We start from the raw sequence: 21312 nt of genomic DNA on the forward strand, positions 1-21312 counted from the left end.
GGATACAAAGTATTGATCCTGGGTGTGTCTGTGAGGGGTTGCCAAAAGAGATTAACATTTGAGTCAGTGGCCTGGGAAAGACCAGATTAAGACCCACCCTTAATCTGGGGGGGCGCAATCTAATCAGCTGCCATCGCAGCTAGAATATAAGCAGGCAGAAAATGTGAAAAGAGAGACTGACCTAGCCTCCCAGACTTCATCTTTCTCCTGTGCTGGATGCTTCCTGCTCTTGAACATCAGACTCCAAGTTCTTCAGTTTTGGAACTCGGACTGGCTCTCCTTGCTCCTCAGCCTGCAGATGGCCTATTGTGGGACATTGTGATCATGTGAGCCAATATTTAATAAACTCCCACATATATATATATATATATGTGTGTGTGTGTGTGTGTATATATATATATGGGATTCTCTAGAGGGACAGAACTAATGGAATATGTGTATATATATTCCACATGTCCATGGCTAAGAAGCACAGAGCTGCTAACTATATATATGTTATATATATATGTTTAAAAAATAGAGAGCCACTCATTATATATATAATTTATAGAGAGCCGCTCATTATGTATATGTATAATGGAATATATATATGTTTATTCCAAGATGGAAGAGGACAACATTATCTCTGACTCAGAAATTCTCACCCTGAGAGTCTGTAGCCTGGGCTTAGGATATATATATGTGTGTATATATACACACACACATGCACACACACACACACACATATATATATTCCGTATATATTCCATTCGTTCTGTCCCTCTAGAGAATCCTGACTAATACAAATCTTCTAACAAATATTGATTGAACACCTGCTGTGTGGCAGACATGATATTTTGGAGGGATACAATGATGGATGAATAAGGCAAATAACGATGAAGTGTTTTGGGAGAGACAAGGCAGCATTGCTGAGAGTTACTGGTGCAAGGGAGGAGGATGCTCATTAAGGGAGAGGCATTTGAGCTGACAAAGATGCAGGAGAAGGGCCAGGCTGCACAGAACCTAGGGAAATTTATGAAAAAACGTGCTGCACAGAGGAAACAGTAGGCTCAGAGACAGCAGCAACCGGAGCCAGGTGGCATGTGGCGAGGTGGGGCTGAAGAGAAGAAGCTGCATGCTAAGCATATCCTGAAAATGTCTTTCAGAGTATGGTTTAGTCTGGTGGTGTGGCCTTCTGAAGCATCAAAGGCAGAAGCTCTGGAAAGCTGGCCGGAGGCCAAAGCCAGACTTCCCCAGAAAACAGGATCTCACCAATGCTGAGATTGGTGTTGCAACATCACCCAAGTCTCCCTCCCTGTGAGGGCTCTGGTTGTGTGGCTGGCCCAAGAGTCTCAGAAACAGAATGCTCTTGAGACAAACCATTAAGACTCACTCCTTCTTCCAGACAGTTACTCTGGAAGCATTTAAGGCCCCAGCCTCTTGTCCTCTTGGGCCCCAAGGAGAGTAGTCTTCATGAAAAGGCATGTTCTAGTACCAAGTATTTCTTTTCTATATTGTATGTAGTAGCCAAATATTATAAACAAAGTAAATGTCCTTAAAAAGAATAATTATGGTAAGTTTGAAATTATATGAAGACAAAGACCAGGCATAGTGGCTTACATCTGTAATCCCAGCACTTTGAGAGGCCAAGGCGGGCAGATCATTTGAGACCAGAAGTTCGGGACCAGCCTGGCCAACATGGCAAAACCCTCTCTCTACTAAAAACACAAAAATTAGCCAGACGTGGTGGTGCTTGCCTGTAATCCCAACTACTCAGGAGGCTGAGGCACGAGAATCGCTTGAACCAGGAGGCAGAGGTTGCAGTGAGCCGAGATCGCACCACTGCACTCCAGCCTAGGCGACAGAGTCTTGCTCTGTCTCAAAAAAAAAAAAAAAAGAAAGAAATTATATCAGGACACAAAGCTACCAAAAATCATAATTTAAAAGAAGAGGAGTGTATGGCAGTCTAGACTGGCCCTGAGTTGCTCATCGTTGGGTAATGGGTCTTGGGAGTTCATTATTCTGTCTACATTTTTGATATGTTCAAAGTTTCCCATGATAAAAAAACTGTAAATAGAAAAAGAGAGATGGTGGTCTGTCTATACTGTGGAATATGATACAGACTTTGAAAAGAACAAAGAAGCTGTTTGTATACTACTTGGGAACAATCTCTAAGATATATTGGTGACAGAAAAAATAGGGTGCACACTAGTGTGTATAGCATGTTTGCATTTATGAAAAATGCACTCTCTCTATATATGTGCTTGTACAAGTATAGAATAGCCCTACAAGGATACATAAGATATGGATAACAGCAGACACAAGAAGGTCCCAGGGCTCAGCCCTCCAATTTTCTCTCTATATATTTACTCCCTGGTGATGTCTATGTCTCTTGGCATTACAAGCCATTGACTCCCAAATTCAGGTTCTGTGTGTGAGGCTACAGCTAGGAGCCTCCCCCTCCTAATTGCAGGCTCACATATACAACCTGAATGTGTAATAGGCATCTCAAACTTACATGTCAAGGTCAGAATTTCTGGTTTTACCCTCCACTCCACTCCACTCCACTCCACTCCCATCACAGTGAATGAGAACCGCATCCTCCCAATTGTTTAAGCAGCAAACTGTGGCTCAGTTCTTGACTCCTCTCTTTCTTTCATACTCCACATCCAATTCACTGAAAAATTATGTTGGTTTGCCCTTAGAATCCAACCCCCTCTGAACATCTCTACCATCAGCACTTCATCTAAGCCATCATCTCTTACCTGGATTACCGCAGCAGTAAAATTCACCCTTGTTGGTGTATGGCTCTATGAGCTTTGGCCAATGCATAAAATCAGGTAATCACCATCACAATCAAGATACAAAACAGACTTATAACCCTCAAAAAAAAAAAAGAAGGAAAGAAAGAAAAAAAAACCTTTGTGATCAACCCCTCCTACTCCTTTAACCTCTGGCAGCTACTTATCTATGTTCTCTGTCTGTACAAGCTTTGCTTTTTCCAGAACATTATATAAGTGGAAGCATACAGTAGGTTACCTTTGGAGTCCAGCTTCTTTCACTTAGCATAATGCATTTGAGATTTATCCATGTTGTTGTGTGTGACTGCAGTGTGTGATCCTTTTTATCACTGTGTAGTATTACATTGTATGGATGCATCATCATTTGGTTGCCCAGTCACCTCTTGAAGGCCATTTGGGTTGTTTCTAGGTTTTGGCTATTATATAGCTGTTCTAAAGACTCATGTATAAGTTTCTATGTGAACATAAGTTTTACTCGGGTAAATACTAAAAGTGAGATTGTTAGGTCATATGGCTAGTGGGTTTTAACTTTATAAGAAACTGCTAAACTGTTTTCCAGAGTGGCTATATCATTTTACATTCCTGCAGCAATGTATAAGAGTTTCAATTGCTCAGCATCATCAATTGTAGTTGGTATTGTTGAGTGTCTTGTTTTTGTTTTAGAGATGGGGTCTCACTCTGTCGCCCAGGCTGGAGTGCAGTGGCACAATCATAGCTCACTGCAGTCTCAAACTCCTGGGCTCAAACCGTCCTCCCATCCCAGCCTCCTGGGTAGCCCAGCCAATTTTTAAAATTTTTTGTAAAGATGGAGTCTCGCTATGTTACCTAGGCTTTTTTGTTTTTAATTTTAGCTTTTCTTGTAGGATGTGGTGGCTCATGCCTGTAATTGCAGCACTTTGGGAGGCCAAGGTGGGAAGATCATTTGAGCCCAGGAGTTGGAGACCAGCCTGGGAAACACAGTAGGGCTCCATCTCTACAAAAAATACAAAAATTAGCCGGGCATGGTGGCACATGCCTGTGGTCTCAGCTACTTGAGAGGCTGAGGTGCACAGATCTCCTGACCCCAGGAGGTCAAGGCTGCAGTGAGCCATGATCGTGCCACCACCCCAGCCTGGGCAACAGAGCAAAACCTTGTCTCAATAGCAATTGTAATGTTGTCCTTTCCAATAGGTGTGTTGTGGTATCTCATCGTGGTTTTAATTTACTGAAGCTGTTCTTTTACTAGGACTCCCTGCATCTGCTCTTGTTCTCCTACAGCCTGTTCTGCTTACAGAAGCTGGAGTGAGCCTTTGTCTCTTCATCTCACTTGGAGGAAGAGCCACAGTCCTTACAGCAGCACAGTGGCAGGCAAATGGGGCCATGCACACGCACAGAGACACACACACACACGTGCGCGCACACACACAGATGCAGGCACACAGACACACGGACACACACGTGCAGATGCACAGAGACACACAGATGTATGGACACACGTGCGCACAGCGGCAGGCAAATGAGGCCATGCACACGCACAGAGACATACATGCGTGCACACACACAGAGATGCATGCGCACACACATGCACACACACGAGACACACATGCACACATGCACGCACACACATATGCACACAGCGGCAGGCAAATGAGGCCATGCACACACGTAGAGACACATAGACGCACATGCACACACCCATGCACACGCACAGAGATACACAGACGCACACACACACGTGTGCGCAGCAGCAGGCAAATGGGACCATGCATAAGCACAGAGACACACACGCACGCACACATGCACATGCACACACACAGACACACGCTCATGCACAGAGACACACACACGCACACATACACACACCATGCTACCTTCCTGAACTCATCTCCTGTTTTCTTCTGGCTCCAGCCACACTAACAGCAAGGGAGTAGCCCCCTTGCTGTTACTCAAAACCCCCAAGCAAGGACCAGAGCATTTTTCTCCCAAACCTCTAAACAGCTCACCCCTCACCTCCTCCAAGTTCAACTGTCATGTCCTGCATGAGCCCTGCCCTGGACAGCCTCTCTAAAAGTACAGTCCCCTCCCTACTCCTGATCCCACTTATCCTGCTCCAGTTTTTCCTTTGCGCATATCACCTTTGAACATACGTGTATGGTTTATTTCCTTATTATGTTCATTCCTCATTATCTGTCTCCCCCTGGGTTTAGCACAGTGCATATAGGTGGTGCTCAATAAATGTTATCTCCAGGGAGGGGAATAGGTGGGCTGGAGGGAAGACGGGAAGACATTTTACTTGAAACACATTGGCATTTTTTGAATTTTAACTCATGTGAAAGTATTACCTATTCAAGAAATACATTTTTCAAAATTTTAAAAAATGTCCTAAAGGCACCAGTGGGACTAAGTTTCCTTAGTTTGTATCCCCAAGGGAAGAGTTACAAATGCTTTATCACTGTCCCCTGTGGACAGACTGACTCCTCACCCCAGCCCAGCCCACCCCGCCATGCTCCTCTCTGTTTCTCTCCCTGTGCCTGGTGACCTTGAACCTGTGCAATCCTGCACACACACCGTGCTCATCCACCCCACCCCAACACTCGCCCGCGGTCTACTTCCTTGGACTGGCACGCCCTCTGGAAGCTTCCTTGAACCTCCAGGGACTGGACTGGTTGCCTCCATGTCATGTTCTGCACAGTCATGCTTTTTGAGGACAAATGACAGAAAGTCACAGTGAAACTGACTTAAGCAAAAAAGGGAACATGCTGGCCCATGGTATAGTGAAAAGCACAGACACTGCTTGTGTCCAGTCCTGCTCCCACCAGCTGGAAATTGTGGAGCCTTGGGCACATTACAAAACTGCTTTGTGCCTCAGTTTCTTCATTTGTCAAAAGGGGCATAATACTTCCTAACTCACAGGGTAGTGATGATTATATGAATTGGTATGTCTATAGCACTCAGAGCAATTCCTGGTATATTAATAAGTGCTATATCAGTGTTTGTGAATTTAAATAAATAAACCTAGCTAAAAAGTCTGGGGGAAGAGCTTGCTTCATCCAGGGGCTCAGATGACAACATGAGGACACTGACTTTGTCTCTTTCTCTCCGTTCCTCCTTCCTCTGAGTTGTCTCCATTCCCAGACAGGCTCCCCCCTCACAATGACAAAGTAGCTGTCAGCAGCACCACAAAGTCCCCAAATCAAGTCTCCTTGACCCTGATGAAGTCATGTGCCCCTGCACCAAGAGAGAAATCCAGTGCTTTGCCTAGCCAGGTGTGGGTCATAAGCCCACCCCAAGAACGGGGATAAGGAGGAGCCAGGGGATCCCCTACAGGAAATGGAGAGCTATTCCCAGCAAAATGCAGGTTGCTTCACGCCTCCTATAGTGTACTTTGTTTCTGTCCTACCTCCCTCCCACTAAGCCAAGTTTGCTTTACACCAGGCAGGTACTCCAGAGCTCTTCCCCTTCCTGGTAGCTGAGCATGCCTAGAGAGCAAGGGCCTCACCTTGCACATCTTTGATAGCTCTGGGCCTGGCACACGCAAAACCCCACATCTGCTTCTTGAATGCACTCACCCCCAAACCTCTAGCCCACGAAGACATCCTCCTCTGCAAAAGACTCCCTGGGCCCCCTACAGTTCCACAGGCTGGACACAGTCCCTGGGAAAATTAGTGACGGGAAACAGCCTGCAGAACTGCGATTATTTGGGATTTGTTCTTCATGTTAATGCGATGCTGGTTCCTTTCTGTTTCTTTAATGCCATTTTGTACTAAGGTAGTTCAAAGTTCTTTACAAACAGCTAGTAATTAATTCAACTTCATTAAGGCCAATTAATCCAGGATTAATTATAAATTTGCCCAGAGGAAGTTATTATACTTTGCTCTTTGATTTGAGTTTTGGCTTTAAAGAGTCTTTCAGGAGTGAAATGGAAATTTCCCTTTTCTCTGAGGGTATCTACCTCGCCAGTAATTGTGTTAACCATGTGCCTTCCTCAGTAGGTCCCATGCCAACCTCTAAGGAGGCTGCCACCCAGGTCAGCTGAGCTACATAACATTCCAGCATTAATCAGATCTGCCAATGCCACATTTAGCTGGGGGTCAAGGAGGCCTGATATAGCGGCAAGAACTCCTCCACGCGGGTTCAAATCATGGCTGGACCTCATGTGTGACTTCACCATCTCTTCCACCTGCAAAATGGGCATCACAGTGTTTCACAAGATCATTGTGGTTGGTAGTGGTCAGCACCTACTCCCTCTTCTTTTGTAAGACCTCCTTAATTCTCCTTGGAAACTTCTCCCCTCCTTTCTTCCAGGTCATTAGGGGGCTGACCCCAATCTCAGTTCCAGGGATGAACCTGAGACTTAGTACTAACCAAGCAGCATGGTCCATCCCGCTGGCTGCAGTGACTGGATTGTTAGTGAGCCTAACGACCCAAGTTGGCCTAGTCACAGCCAACCCCGGCGTATTTCCCAGGGCAAGCAATACAAAAGTGTACTCTTTGCCACTGGACTGAAATCTGGAGCATGCAGGCCTGGGCTATGATGGGATCTCAGGAGAGGAGCCAGGCCATGGCAGAATAGTGGTCTCCCAAAGATGTTCACATCCTGGAGCCAGTGAATATGTTACCTTCCATGGCCAAAGGGTCTTCACAGATGTGATTAAGATAAGGGTCTTGGCGGGGCACGGTGGCTCACGCCTGTAATCCCAGCACTTTGGGAGGCCGAGAAGGGCGAATCACAAGGTCAGGAGTTCGAGACCAGCCTGATCAACATAGTGAAACCCTGTCTGTACTAAAAACCCTGTCTGTACTAAAAATACCAGGCATGGTGGCACACACCTGTAGTCCCAGCTACTCGAGAGGCTAAGGCAAGAGAATTGCTTGAACCCAGGAAGCAGAGGTTGTGGTGAGCCACGATTGTGCCACTGAACTCCAGCCTGGGCAACAGAGCAAGACTCTGTCTCAAAAAAAAAAAAAAATCGATAAGGGTCTTGAGATGAGGAGATGATTCTGGAGTATCAGGGTGGGCCTGATGTTATCATGAAGAGACCTTATAAGAGGCAGGAAGGTCTGGGCGCTGTGGCTCATGCCTGTCATCCCAGAACTTTGGGAGGCTGAGGCTGAGGTGGGTGGATCACCTGAGGTCAGGAGTTCGAGACCAGCCTGGCCAACATGGTAAAACCCCGTCTCTAATAAAAATACAAAAATTAGCTGAGTGTGGTGGCGTGCGCCTATACTGCCAGATACTACTCAGGAGGTTGACGTGAGATAATTGCTTAAACTCGGCAGGTGGAGCTTGCAGTGAGCCAAGATCGCCCCTCTACACTCCAGCCTGGGTGACAGAGTGAGACTCCGTCTCAAAAAAAAAAAAAAAGGAGAGAGGCAGGAGGGTCAGAAGCAGAAAGATGACACCATAAGAAAGACTCAACCGGCCATTCCATTTTTGGCTTTGAAGGTGGAAAGGGGACTTGAGTCCAGGCATGTGGGCAGCCTGGAGAAAATAAGAAAATGGATTCTCCCCCAGAATCCCCGGAAAGGAATGCGGCCCTAACAACACGTTCATTTTAGCCCGGCGAGACCCACTTTGGACTTCTGGCCTCCAAAACTGTAAGATTATTGATTTGTGTTGTTTTAAGCCACTAAATCTGTTGTGGTAGCAATAGGAAACTAATACAAACATTTAACTGGAGTGTCAAATCTATGTTTGTATTTATTGATTAAATGGATGGCTCCTCCTAATTCCACCCCACCTCACCAGAGCTCTGCAGGGTCTTTACCAGGCTTATTCCACATCCGAGACCCAGGACCACAGTTTGACAGTTAAGATCTTCACCGGAAGAGACCTCAATGCCTGCCCTCTTGTCAGACCGGCTGCATTTGTCCAGGCTACCCTGACTGACCTCTGACCCCACTACCATGTGCTCTAGACAGGGCCCATGGGAGACCCAGGCTGCCCACGTTCCCAGGCAGACTCTGGGAGTCAGCGGATGTGGCCAGGTTTACCCATTGCAGTGGGACGTGCCTGCTGAAACGGAAGCACTGCTCCCAGCAGAGGACTTTATGCTGGGAGGCATGGGCTTTGCCCTTGCTAACCCGACCTCTGTCCCCAGCCCAGCTTCCCATCTCTAGGTTCCAAAGGAGTTCCTGTGAGTGCCCAAGGGTACTATTTCCATTTAAAAAGTATGGCAAGTACTCTCTTCAGCAGCACCTATACTAAAATTGGAACGAGACAGAGACAGTTAGCATGGCCCCTGGGCAAGGATGACACACAAAACAAAAATTAATTAAAAACATAATCATGAAGGGGGAAAAGCATGACAAAATCTACTGCTAAGGACAGGACACACAGAGAGAAGGCAACTATTAAGAAAAGAAAGTCAGGCGTGGGGGCTCATGCCTATAATCCCAGCACTTTGGGAGGCCAAGGCGGGTGGATTGCCTAAGGTCAGGAGTTCGAGACCAGCCTGACAATATGGTGAAACCCTGACTCCACTAAAAATAAAAAATTAGCTGGGCATCGTGGTGGGTACCTGTAATCCCAGCCACTCAGGAGGCTGAGGCAGGAGAATCGCCTGATCTGGGGAGGCGGAGGTTGCCGTGAGCCAAGATCATGCCACTACACTCCAGCCTGGGTGACAGAGCAGACTCCGTCTCAAAAAAAAAAAAAAAGAAAAGAAAAGAAAAGAAAAAAGTCGCCGGGCGCGGTGGCTCAAGCCTGTAATCCCAGCACTTTGGGAGGCCGAGACGGGCGGATCACGAGGTCAGGAGATCGAGACCATCCTGGCTAACACGGTGAAACCCCGTCTCTACTAAAAAATACAAAAAAAAAAAAAAAATAGCCGGGCGAGGTGGCGGGCGCCTGTAGTCCCGGCTACTCGGGAGGCTGAGGCAGGAGAATGGCGGGAACCCGGGAGGCGGAGCTTGCAGTGAGCTGAGATCCGGCCACAGCACTCCAGCCTGGGTGACAGAGCGAGACTCCGTCTCAAAAAAAAAAAAAAAAAGAAAAGAAAAAAGTCCATGTCTTCACACTCAAAGGTGCTGACACCATGCGTTATGCCCCTCCCAGTGCTAGAGTCCCTTGTTAAGATCTCATTTAATTATCTTAATAATCCTGTGAATGTTGTCATCGCCGTTTTACAGCAGAGGGAAATGAGAGGTAACTTGCTCAGAAAAAGCAGGATTTGAACCTGGGTCATTTTGTGAGCTAAAGGCTACCAGGCCACCTGGAGCATCAGGACAGACCCGTCTGTTCCCAGCTGAACCTTGGTTTATGTCAGATTTCCCCAACCTCAGTGATATGAAAAACCATCTTCAGAATTTCTGTGCTATCTAGGGAACACCTATGACTTAATTATCATTTTTCTTTCAATTGACCTGCTTTTTTTACTTAGTGAAGTATTTCCCCAAACATAGAAAACCATTATTGCTTACCAGAAATAGTCAAAAACCACAAAAATAAATACAATAAAAACAACAGTAGCCTTTCCAAAGAATCTTTAATAAAAAGGAAGTCTAGCAAGTACAGTCATGCGTCTCTTAATGCCAGGGATACTCTTTGAGAAATGTGTCTTCAAGTGATTTTGTCATTGCATGAACATCATAGAGTATACTTATACAAACCTAGATGGTATATATACTAGTACATGTACATTTTTTTAATCTGGAAAACTAAGTGTCCCATCATCTTTACTGAATATTGAATATCAATCATTTCCCCTACTTGATCTGAAATGCTAATATCAAGTTCCATATATCAGGTTTTTATATATGCTCCATGATAATCTTATGGGACCCCTGTCCTATATGTGTCCTGTCATTGACCAAAATGTTGTTATGGGATACATGACGGTATGAGGAAGGAATTAAAAGCACACTCCAGCACACTAAAACTTACTAAAAGAAAACTAAAAAGGCAATAGTGTTCTCACTACATAAATCAATGTTAGTTACTTTTATGACTTTGTACCACCTATAAGGTGTCAGCAAAATCATCTGTATCCCATTTGACCCCAGAAGGCAGCCTAGGTCTGAAATAATAAGCATGCCCATTAGCTTACCAATAATTAGAAAGGTGGATAAGTCCAAATGCTGCTGAGGATGTGGGAGCAGTTGCAGGCAGTGTGCCTATAATCTAAAAGCCAGCAGCCCCAACCCTGAGTGAGCTTTGTTCTCAGGTCTATTAGCACACAAGGATGAGGATGTTCATTGCAACTCTGTTGTAATTGCGGAGAGTTAGAGGCAGTGGAAGGTCTAACACTGGGAGGAGAATCAGATGTGGTGGATGCTTAGGGTGGGACTTGGACAACAGCAGGGATTGCCAATCTGGTGGGGAGCAATGAGAAATGGAGAGATTGTATACACACACACACACACACACACACACACCATACATATACATCACACCCTCGGTGTTGGGTGAAAAATGTAAGAAACAGAATGAGATCTGTAGTACAAGGTCATGTATGTACTTGTTTATATAAATGAATGCCACTTATTTACCAGGGATAGAAAGCCACCCAGGACCTGGACCAAATGTATTAGAGTGGGCACCTCCATGGGGAAATGAAATCAGAGCGGAGATTAGGGGTGGAGAGGGGAAATATTTAAAATAAAATAAATCAAGAGAGCTTACTGGCTGGGCATAGTGGCTCAGGCCTGTAATCCCAGCACTTTGGGAGGCCGAAGCGGGTAGATTACTTGAGGTCAGGAGTTCGAGACCAGCCTGGCCAACATGGTAAAACCCCATCTCTACTAAAAATACAAAAAAATTAGCGGAGTGTGGTGGTGTGTGCCCATAATCCCAGTTACTCTGGAGGCTGAGGCAGGAGAATTGCTTGAACCCAGGAGGCAGAAGTTGCAGTGAGCCGAGATCACACCACTGTACTATAGCCTGCGTGACAGAGCAAGACTCCTTCTCAAAAAAAAGAAAAAGAGCTTACCACTGGCCCACTTACCCAAAATGATAGTGACTCATGAAACTGAAGGGAAGATGAACTCAATTCTCTGCATCTGAGATCCGGAAGACAGAGAAAAATAAAATAGACATAGGCAAGGACCTATGAATGGGGTGATGTGGCTGCAATGCAGGGTGTCAAAGGGGTGGGAGATGAGGCTGGAGTGATAGAGAGCCAGGCCATCCCCAGTGCTGGGTTGAGAATTTGCACTCTCTTCTGAAAGCACAGGGAGTTGTTGAAAGTTGCTAAGCAGGGGAATGATCTAGTGGGGTGGTCTCTCTGGTGGCCAGGAGGGAGGAGGGTGAGAGAAGGGGTGGAGCCTCCAAGCGAGTAGACCATTTACTCATTGAACAAATATTTTCTGAGCATCTTATATGTGCCCGACACAGGCCTGGAAACCGGGGGTTCCGCAGTGAAAAGAACAAACAAGAATCCCTACCTCGGTACACACCCAGTTATGGTAGGGAAGGCAGGCAATAAACAAATAAGCAATAGATGTATAGTGTATGTTATGTGGTGATGAATGCTGTGGGAACAACTAAGACGGGGGAAGGGGAAAAGCTGGTTTGGGTAAGCAGGAAGTTTCAATTGCAAATGTGGCCAGGGAAGGCCTCCCCTGGAGAGAATCCTGAAGAAAGTGGGGAGTGATTATATAGTAATTACCGGGGGAGAAATGCTGAGGCCTGATCAAGGGATAGGGCACCAAGCCACTGACTGGAGCACCGGGCCCTGTAGGTTTCAAAATGTTCTAGAATCACATGGGAAGGTGGTGCCACCTAGGTTTCCACACATGACTCCACACTGAATCTGCAAAATGTCAGTTGCTCTTGTTACAGTATCTAGCCCCCTCAGGTGGGAATTGTAAAATCACTCCTTGCCAGCACCAACTATTCTTTTGGTTTTGTTTTGTTTTGTGTTTTGAGACAGGGTCTTGCTCTGTCACCCAGGCTGGAGTGCAGCGGCACGATCATGGCTCATTGTAGCCTCCGCCTCCCGCACTCAAGCCAGCTTCCCACCTCAGCTTCCTCAACAGCTGAGACCACAGGTGCGTACCACCACACCCGCCTCATTAAGAAAAAAAAAATTGTAGAGACGGGGTATCACCCTATTGCCCAGACTGGAAACCAACTATTCTTGTTTCCTCTTTAGAGAGCTCTTTGAGATTATCCTATTGGAAGTAGCCTCCCATCCCCGCTCTCCTCTGTCACAGCATCCTGCTGCAGAGTCTTCTGGTGTCACCAGTTAGAACAACCTGCTTAGTTGCTTACATGTTAATAAACCCTCTCCCTCACTTGAAGGTAAACTCTGTGAGGGCTGTTGCTTCCTGCTGTATCCTCGAGGCCTAGAGGAATGTCCAGCTCATAGAAAGCACTTCATAAACATTTTTGAATGAATGGACAAATGTGTCTATAGCTCAGGCGTTGGGTCCAGGTAGAAGTTATGTGTGTGTTTGGGATTCCCTGATGAGGGATGGTAGCTGAAAGCAGGGGCTGGGAGGTGCCTGGGCTCAGGGAAAGTACCTAGAATGAAAAAGGAAGTGAGCCGAAGTCAGAATGTGGGGAAATGCTGAATGGTCAAGGGTGAGCCACAGGAAACATTAGTGAGAGAGCTGGAGAAGCCACAGTCAGGGACCAGGCACAGCCCCGAAGCCAGGGAGCAGCCTTTGCCAGTGGCCTCCTCATTCTCCACTATTCTTTCTTCCTTTCTGACAGAGCTCCATTTAGATTTTGGGAAGAGGTGTGCTCAGGTAAAAGCCTTTTCACACTCCCATCCTGCTTTGCCATTAGCAAGGGGTATGTGACCCAGTTCTGGACAGTGAGATGTAAGTGGGCATCACTGGTTGGGTTTCCTAGAAAGCCCCTTAGAGGGGACAGTCTTTGCTGGCCAGGATCTTCAGCATTTAGCCAATGGCTCTTTCTCTGTCCTTATTTTTCCTGCCTGGGATGTGGAAGTGAAGCCTGGAGGTGCAGCAGCCATCCTTGAATCACGAGAACCAAAGCTGTATGCTAAGGGTGAGGGAGCATGAGACACAATCCCCTACTTGCTGAAGCTACTATGTGTCTTGTTTTTTGTTACTTGAAGTCAAAAGCATTCCTAACTGACACCCTAAGTGAGCTGAGAGTTTCCCGATAGGGTTGGTGGTCAGTGGTGGTAAATGTTGCACAGAAATCCTATAAGCTTGCAAGATGTCTGGAGAATTTGGCTCTTGAGAAGTCAATTTTACCTTTTTTTAAAAAAAAATTTCTGGTAAAATATATATAAAATCTTTTAAGCTATGGTTAAGTGTACAATTCAGTGGTATTAAGTACATCCAAGATGTTGTGAAACCATCATCACTATCTATTTCCATAACTTTTTTATTATCTCAAAAACAAAATCTGTACTTATTGATAATAACTTATCACCTCTCCCAACTCCTGTTAACCTCTATTCTACTTTCTGTCTCTATGAATTTGCCTATTACAGGTATTTCATATAAGTAGAATCATACATATTTGTTTATACCTATGTGTCCTTTTGTGTCTGGCTTATTTCACTTATCATAATGTTTTCAATGTTCATCCGTATTGTAACATGTGCCAAAAGAATTTCATCCTCTTCCTCTTTCTTTTGAGATGGAGTCTTGCTCTGTTGGCCAGGCTGGAGTGCAGTGATACAATCTCAGCTCACTGCAACTTTTGCCCCCCAGGTTCAAGCAATTCTCCTGCCTCAGCCTCCCGAGTAGCTGACATACAGTTGTTCATAGTATTTTTAGTAGAGATGGCCATGCTGGCAAGGCTGGTCTCGAACCCCTGAACTTGTGATCCACTGGCCTTGGCCTCCCAGAGTGCTGGGATTACAGGCGTGAGCCACCGTGCCTGGCCTAATAATGTCATCCTTGTTATGGATGAATAATATTCCATTGCATGTGCAGTTCACATTTTGTTTGTCATTCATCCACTGATGAACACGTGGGTTGTTTCCACCCTTTGGGAATTGTGAATATTGCTGATATGAACATGGGTACAGAAGAATCTGTTTGAGTCCCTGTTTTCAATTCTTTTAAACATTGAAATAGTAGAGGAATTGTTGGGTCATATGGTAAATCTACGATTAACTTTTTGAGGAATCAAGACATTTTCCACAGCAGCTGCACCATTTTACATTCCCACCAGCACTGCACAAGGGTTCCAATTTCCCCATATCCTTACCAACACTTGTTGTTTTCCATTTTAAAATTATAGCCATCTTGGGGGGTATGAAATAGTGTCTCACTGTGGTTAGTATTTTCATTTCCCTGATAACTAATGATGTTAAACATCGTTTCATGTGTTTATTAGCCATTTGTGTGTCTTCTCTGGAAAATTGTCTATCACGTCCTTTATCCATTTTTAAATTGGACTGTTTGGTTTTTTGTTTTGAGTTGTGGGAGTTCTTTATATATTCTAAATATTAAACCCTCATGGGATATATGATTTGCAAATATTTTCTCCCATTCTGTGAGTTATCTTTTTAATCTTTTAAGTGTCCTTTGATACACAAAATTTTAAATTTTGATGAAGTCCAACATATTTAGTTTTTCTTTTGTTACATGTGCCTTCGGTGCCATAGTTAAGAAACCATTGCCATGACACAAGGTCACGAAGATTTGCTCCTTCATTTCCATCTAAGAGTTTTGTAGTATAAGCTCCTAAATTTAGGGCTTTAAAAAATCCATTCTCAGTTAACTTTTATACACTGTGTAACATAAGGCTCCAGCTTCATTCTTTTGCATCCAGTTATCCAATTTTTCTGCCAGCATTTGTTGAAGAGACTCTGCTTTCCTCGTTGAATGGTCCTGACACCCTTGTCAGAAATCAGTTGGTCATATATGTGAGGGTTTATTTCTGGACTCTCAATTCTATTCACTGGTCTACATATCTATCTTTATGCCAGTACCACACTGTTTTGATTAATATTGCTTGTATCAAGTTTTGAAATCACAAATTATGAATACCCCACCTTTGTTCTTTTTCAGGATTATTTTGGCTATTTGGGGTTCCTTGAAATTTCGTATGAATTTTAGGATGAATTTTTCTGTTTTTGCAGAAACACGCCATTTGGATTCCAGTAGAAATGTGTTGGTTCTGCAGACCACTGTGGATAGTATTGTCATCTTAACAATATTAAGTCTTCTAATCTATGAATCCAGAATGTCTATTTATTTAAGCCTTCTGTAAATTCCTTCAACAGTGATTTGCTTCCACCTCCTTTGATGTACAAGTCTTGCACTTCCTTAGTTAAATTTATTCCTATTTTACTCTTTTTGATACTGTTGTAAATGGAATTTTTAAAATTTCTTTTTTTAGTGTTGTTTTTTGCTAGTGCATAGAAATATGATTGATTTTTATGTCAATTTTGCATCCTGCAACTTTGCTCAGTTTGTTTATTAGTTCTAAAAGGGTTTTTTGTTGTTGTTTGTTTGTTTGTTTTAGAGACAGAGTATCACCTTCTCGCCTAGGCTGGAGTGCAGTGGCACAATCATAGCTCACTGCAGCCTTGAACTCCTGGGCTCAGGTGATTCTCCTGCCTTGGCCTCCCAAAGCTCTGAGATTGCAGATGAGAACCACTGCTCTTGGCCTCTAACAGTATTTTCTGGATGGATTCTTTAGGGTTTTCCACATATAGGATTATGCCATTTAAGACAGAAGTAGTTTTACCTCTTCCTTTCCAATTTGGATGACCTTTAATTCATTTTCTTGCCTAATTGCTCTGTGTAGAACTTCCAGTACCATCTTGAGTAGAAGTGGCAAAAGTGGACATCCTTGCTTGTTCTTGATGGGGGGAAATTTTAGTTTTGCTTGTTTGTGTTTTGTTTTGTTTTTAGCAGAGGTTTACTAGGCAGAAGAGAAGAAAAAGAAAAACAGGCCAGGCGCGGTGGCTCGCGCCTGTAATCCCAGCACTTTGGAAGGCCAAGGCAGGCGGATCACGAGGTCAGGAGATCAAGACCTTCCTGGCTAACACAATGAAACCCCGTCTCTACTAAAATTACAAAATTTTAGTCGGGCTCGGTGGCGGGCGCCTGTAGTCCCAGCTACTCGGGAGGCTGAGGCAGGAGAATGGCGTGAACCCGGGAGGCGGAGCTTGCAGTCAGCCGAGATCGCGCCACTGCACTCCAGCTTGGGCAACAGAGCGAGACTCTGTCTCAAACAAACAAAAAAAACAGAGAAACAGCTCTCTCTACAGAGAGGAGTCTCCGAGTGGAAAGAACCAGTGGGTGGTGGATGCACAGGATTTTACAGTCAGTTTTGAGGAGGTGTGCCTGATTTATATGCGGAACTGTCATACACAAAGAGTATAAGAGATATGGCGGTCACAGATAGGAAAGGAAGAAATTACCGTAGGAAAGTTTGAGACCCCGTTGCCGACACTCCATGGTGTTCAGAGGACGGGGTCAGTCCAAAAGCCTTTGGATAACACCGTGGAGTAGCCCCGCCAGAAATCCTCAGTTGCTCCAAAACCTCCTCCAGCCTCATGCCACAGCTAAGTCCTCCATGATAGGAAGCTGATTCAAACACAGCCAATATGTTGTGTGTGTAACATATTGCCCAACAACCCATGTGTACTGGGGGATTCTCCATGTTCTCCCCAGCAAGCCTGTCCCCCAAGTCTTGTAAGGCTGGCAGCCACGCTCATCGTTTTTAAATGGCTGAAGGGGGCCCAGTATTTGGTTTGATTTAATTCTAAAATGGAGGCTGAGAGCCTTGAAATGAAAGGACAGAGTTGGAGTCTGCTACTCTACTCACTGTTTCCATGAATGTTGTACATTGGTATCCCAGACAAGGTCCCCAATATGAAGCAGCTACGTTGTCTGGGGTATGTACCCTGGGATTTGTTGTCTTGTGCCAGGAAAATTTAGGACATGGACATACACAAGGAATTTAGGAGCAGAGGTTTAATAGGCAGAAGAGAAAAGAAAGAGAAATAGTTCTTTTTGTATAGAGAGAAGTGTCTCAGAGCGGAAAGGACCCGGTCTCTTACCATTAAGACGTTACCTGTGGGTTTTTCATAAAGAAGTTTGTATCATTTGAGACTGGGCACGGTGGCTCACGCCTGTAATCCCAGCACTTTGGGAAGCCTAGGCGGGCAGATCACCTGAGGTCAGGAGTTTGAGACCAGCCTGGCAAACATGGTGAAACCCCGTCTCTACTAAAAATACAAAAATTAGCTGGGCATGGTGGCAGGTGCCTGTAATCCCAGCTACTTGGGAGGCTGAGGCAGGAAAATCACTTGAACCCGGGAAGCAGAGGTTGCAGGGAGCCCAGATCAGGCCACTACCCTCCAGCCTGGGCAAAAGAGCGAGCCTCTGTCTCAAAAAAATATAAATAAATAAAATAAAAAATTTTTAATTATATGGGTACATAGTAGATACATACATTTATGGACTACATGAGATATTTTGACACAGGCACACAATGTATAATAATCACATCAGGGTAAATGAGGTATTCATCATCTCAAACATACATCATTTATTTGTGTTACAAACAACCCAATTATACTCTTTTAGTTATTTTTAAATGTACAATAAATTATTGTTGACTATAGTCAGGCTGCTGTGCTATCAAACACTAGATCTTATTCATTCTAACTATAGTTTTGTACCCATTAACCATTTCCACTTCCCATTCCCACTCCCTTCCCAGCCTCTTGCAACCATTATTGTACTCCCTATCTCCATGAGTTCAATTCTTTTAATTTTTAGCATTGACAAATGAGTGAGAACATACAAAATTTGTCTTTCTGTGCCTGGCTTATTACACTTAACATCATGACCTCCAGTTATATCCATGTTGTTGCAAGTGACAGGATCTCATTCTTTTTTATTTTCTTTATCCATTCACCTGTTAATGGACATTTAGGATGCTTCTAAATTGTGGCTATTGTGAATAGTGCTGCAGTAAACATGGGAGTACAGATGTCTCTTCGATGTACTGATTCCTTTTTCTCCAGATCATCACCAGCATTTTTTATTGCCTGCTTTTGGATGAAAGCCATTTTAACTGGAGTGAGATTATACTCATTGTACTTTTGATTTGCATCTCTCTGATGATCAGTGATGGTGAGCACCTTTTCATAAACCTACGTGCCATTTATATGTCTTCTTTTGAGAAACACCTATTCAGATCTTCTGCCTGTTTTTTTTTTTTTTTTTAATTGGGTTACCAAATTTTTTCCTATTGAGTTGTTTGAGCTCCTTATATATTCTGGTTATTAATCCCTTGTCAGGTGAATAGTTTGCAAATATTTTCCCCCATTCTGTGGGTTGTCTCTTCACTTTGTTGAGTGTTTCTCTGTTGTGCAGAGGCTTTTTAACTTTATATAATCTCATTTGTCCATTTGTGTTTTGGTTGTCTGTGTTTATGGATATTACTCAAGAAATCTTTGCCCAGACGGATGTCCTGGAGAGTTTCTCCAACGTTTTCTTTCAGTGGTTTCATAGTTTGAGGTCATAGATTTAAGTATTTAATCCATTTTGATTTGATTTTTGTATATGGAGAGAGATAGGGGTCTAGTTTCATTTTCCCTTGTATGGATATCCAGTGTTCCTAGCACCATTTATTGAAGAGGCTGTCCTTTCACCAGTATATGTTCTTGGCCCTTCTAATGAGTTCATTGTGAATGTATGGATTTGTTTCTGGGTTCTCTATTTTATTCCATTAGACTATGTTTTTGTTTTTGTTTTTAATGCCAGAGACATGCTGTTTTGGTTACTATAGCTTTGTGGCAAAATTTGAAGTCAGGTTATGTGATTGCTACAGTTTTGTTCTTTTTGCTCAGGATGGCTTTGGCTATCCTGAATCTTTCGTGGTTGCATATAGATTTTAGGATTTTTTTTTTCTATTTCTGTGAAGAATATCATTGGCATTTTTATAGGGATTGCACTGAATCTGTAGATTGCTTTGGGTAGTATGGACATTTTAACAATATTGATTTTTTCAATTCATAAACTCTCTTTCATTTTTTGTAGCCTCTTCAACTTCCTGCATGTTTTATAGTTTTCATTGTAGAGATCTCTCACTTCTTTGGTTGTTTATTCTTAGTATTTTATTGTATTTGTAGATATTGCAAATGGGATTGTTTTCCTGATTTCTTTTTCAGATTGTTCACAGTTGGCATATAGAAATGCTACTGATTTTTGCATGTTTACTTTGTATCCTACAACTTTATTGAATTTGTTTATCACTTTTAACAGTTTGTGTGCGCGCGTGTGTGTGTGTGTGTGCGTGTGTAATCTTTAGGTTTTTGTAAATATAAGATCTGCAAAGAAGAATAATTTGGCTTCTTTCTTTCCGGTTTGAATGTCTTTTATTTCTTCATGTTGTCTGTTTGCTGTAGCTAGGACTTCCAATACTATGTTGAATAATAGTAGTAAAGGGACATCCTTGTCTTGTTCCGGATTATAGGGGAGAGTCTTTCAGTTTTCCCCCATTCAGTATGACACTAGCCGTGGGTCTGTTGCATATGGCTTGTACTGTGTTGAGGTAGGTTCCTTCTGTGACAAGTTTTTTGAGGGCTTTTATCATAACAGGATATTGAATTTTATCAAATGCTTTTTCAGCATCAACTGAAATGACCATATGGCTTTTGTCCTTCATTTTATTGATATGATGGATCACACTGGTTGATTTGCATATGTTGAAACATCCTTGCATCCCTATGATAAATCCCACTTTGTGATGATGAATGATCTTTTTAATGTGTTGTTGAATTCACATTGCTAATATTTTTTTGAGGACTTTTGCAGTAATGTTCATCAGGGATATTAGCCTGTAGTTTTCTTTTTGTTTTTTGATATGTCTTTGTCTGATTTGGGTATCAGGGTAACACTGACCTCATAAAATAAATTTGGAAGTATTCCCTCCTCTATTTTTTGGGGTAGTTTGAGGAGGATTCATATTAGTTCTTCTTTAAATGTTTGGTAAAATTCAGCAGTAAAGCCATTGGGTCTCAGGTCTTTCCTTGCTGGGAGACTTTTTATTACAGCTTCAATCTTGTTACTTGTTATTGGTCTATTCAGGTTTTGGATTCCTTCATGGTTCAATCTTGATGGGTTGTATATGTCATGAACTTATCTATTCTTCTAGGTTTTCCAATTTATTGACATATAGTTGTTCATAGTAGTTGCTCATGATCCTTTGAATTTCTGTGGCATCAGTTGTAATATTTCCCTTTTCATCTGTGATTTCATTCATTTGGGTCTTCTCTGTTTTTTTCTTAGTCTGACTAAAGATTTGTTGATATTATCTTTTCAGATAACCAACTCTTCATTTCATTGCTTTTTTGTATTTTTTATTTCAATTTTAATTACTTCTGCTCTGATCTTTTCTTTTACTAATTTTGGATTTGGTTTGTTCTTGCTTTTCTAGTTATTTAAGATGCATCATTAAGTTGTTTATTTAAAGTGTTTCAATTTTTTTCATGTGGGCACTTACTGTTTTGTGACTTAACATGTGGTCTATCCTTAAGAATGATCCATGTGCTGAGGAGAATAATGTGTATTCTGCAGCCGCTGGAAGAAATGTTCTGTAAATATCTATTAAGTCCATTTGGTCTATAGCAGTTTAAGTCCCATGTTTCCTTATTCA

At 43.3% G+C, this 21312-nt stretch overlaps 1 protein-coding gene and 1 non-coding gene across 2 annotated transcripts in view; both read left to right on the top strand.

The window, feature by feature from the left end:
* The window catches only part of RUVBL1 (RuvB like AAA ATPase 1), a 97362-nt gene that overhangs the window by 3739 nt on the left and 72311 nt on the right, over positions 1-21312 (top strand). The window lies entirely within an intron of this gene.
* LOC114676511 (U6 spliceosomal RNA) lies at positions 8940-9046 on the top strand. The gene has a single exon (XR_003727582.1). It is a non-coding gene; the product is annotated as a U6 spliceosomal RNA (small nuclear RNA).

The sequence above is a fragment of the Macaca mulatta genome, chromosome 2 (assembly GCF_049350105.2).
Source record: "Macaca mulatta isolate MMU2019108-1 chromosome 2, T2T-MMU8v2.0, whole genome shotgun sequence".
In the NCBI taxonomy this organism is placed as follows: Eukaryota; Metazoa; Chordata; class Mammalia; order Primates; family Cercopithecidae; genus Macaca; species Macaca mulatta.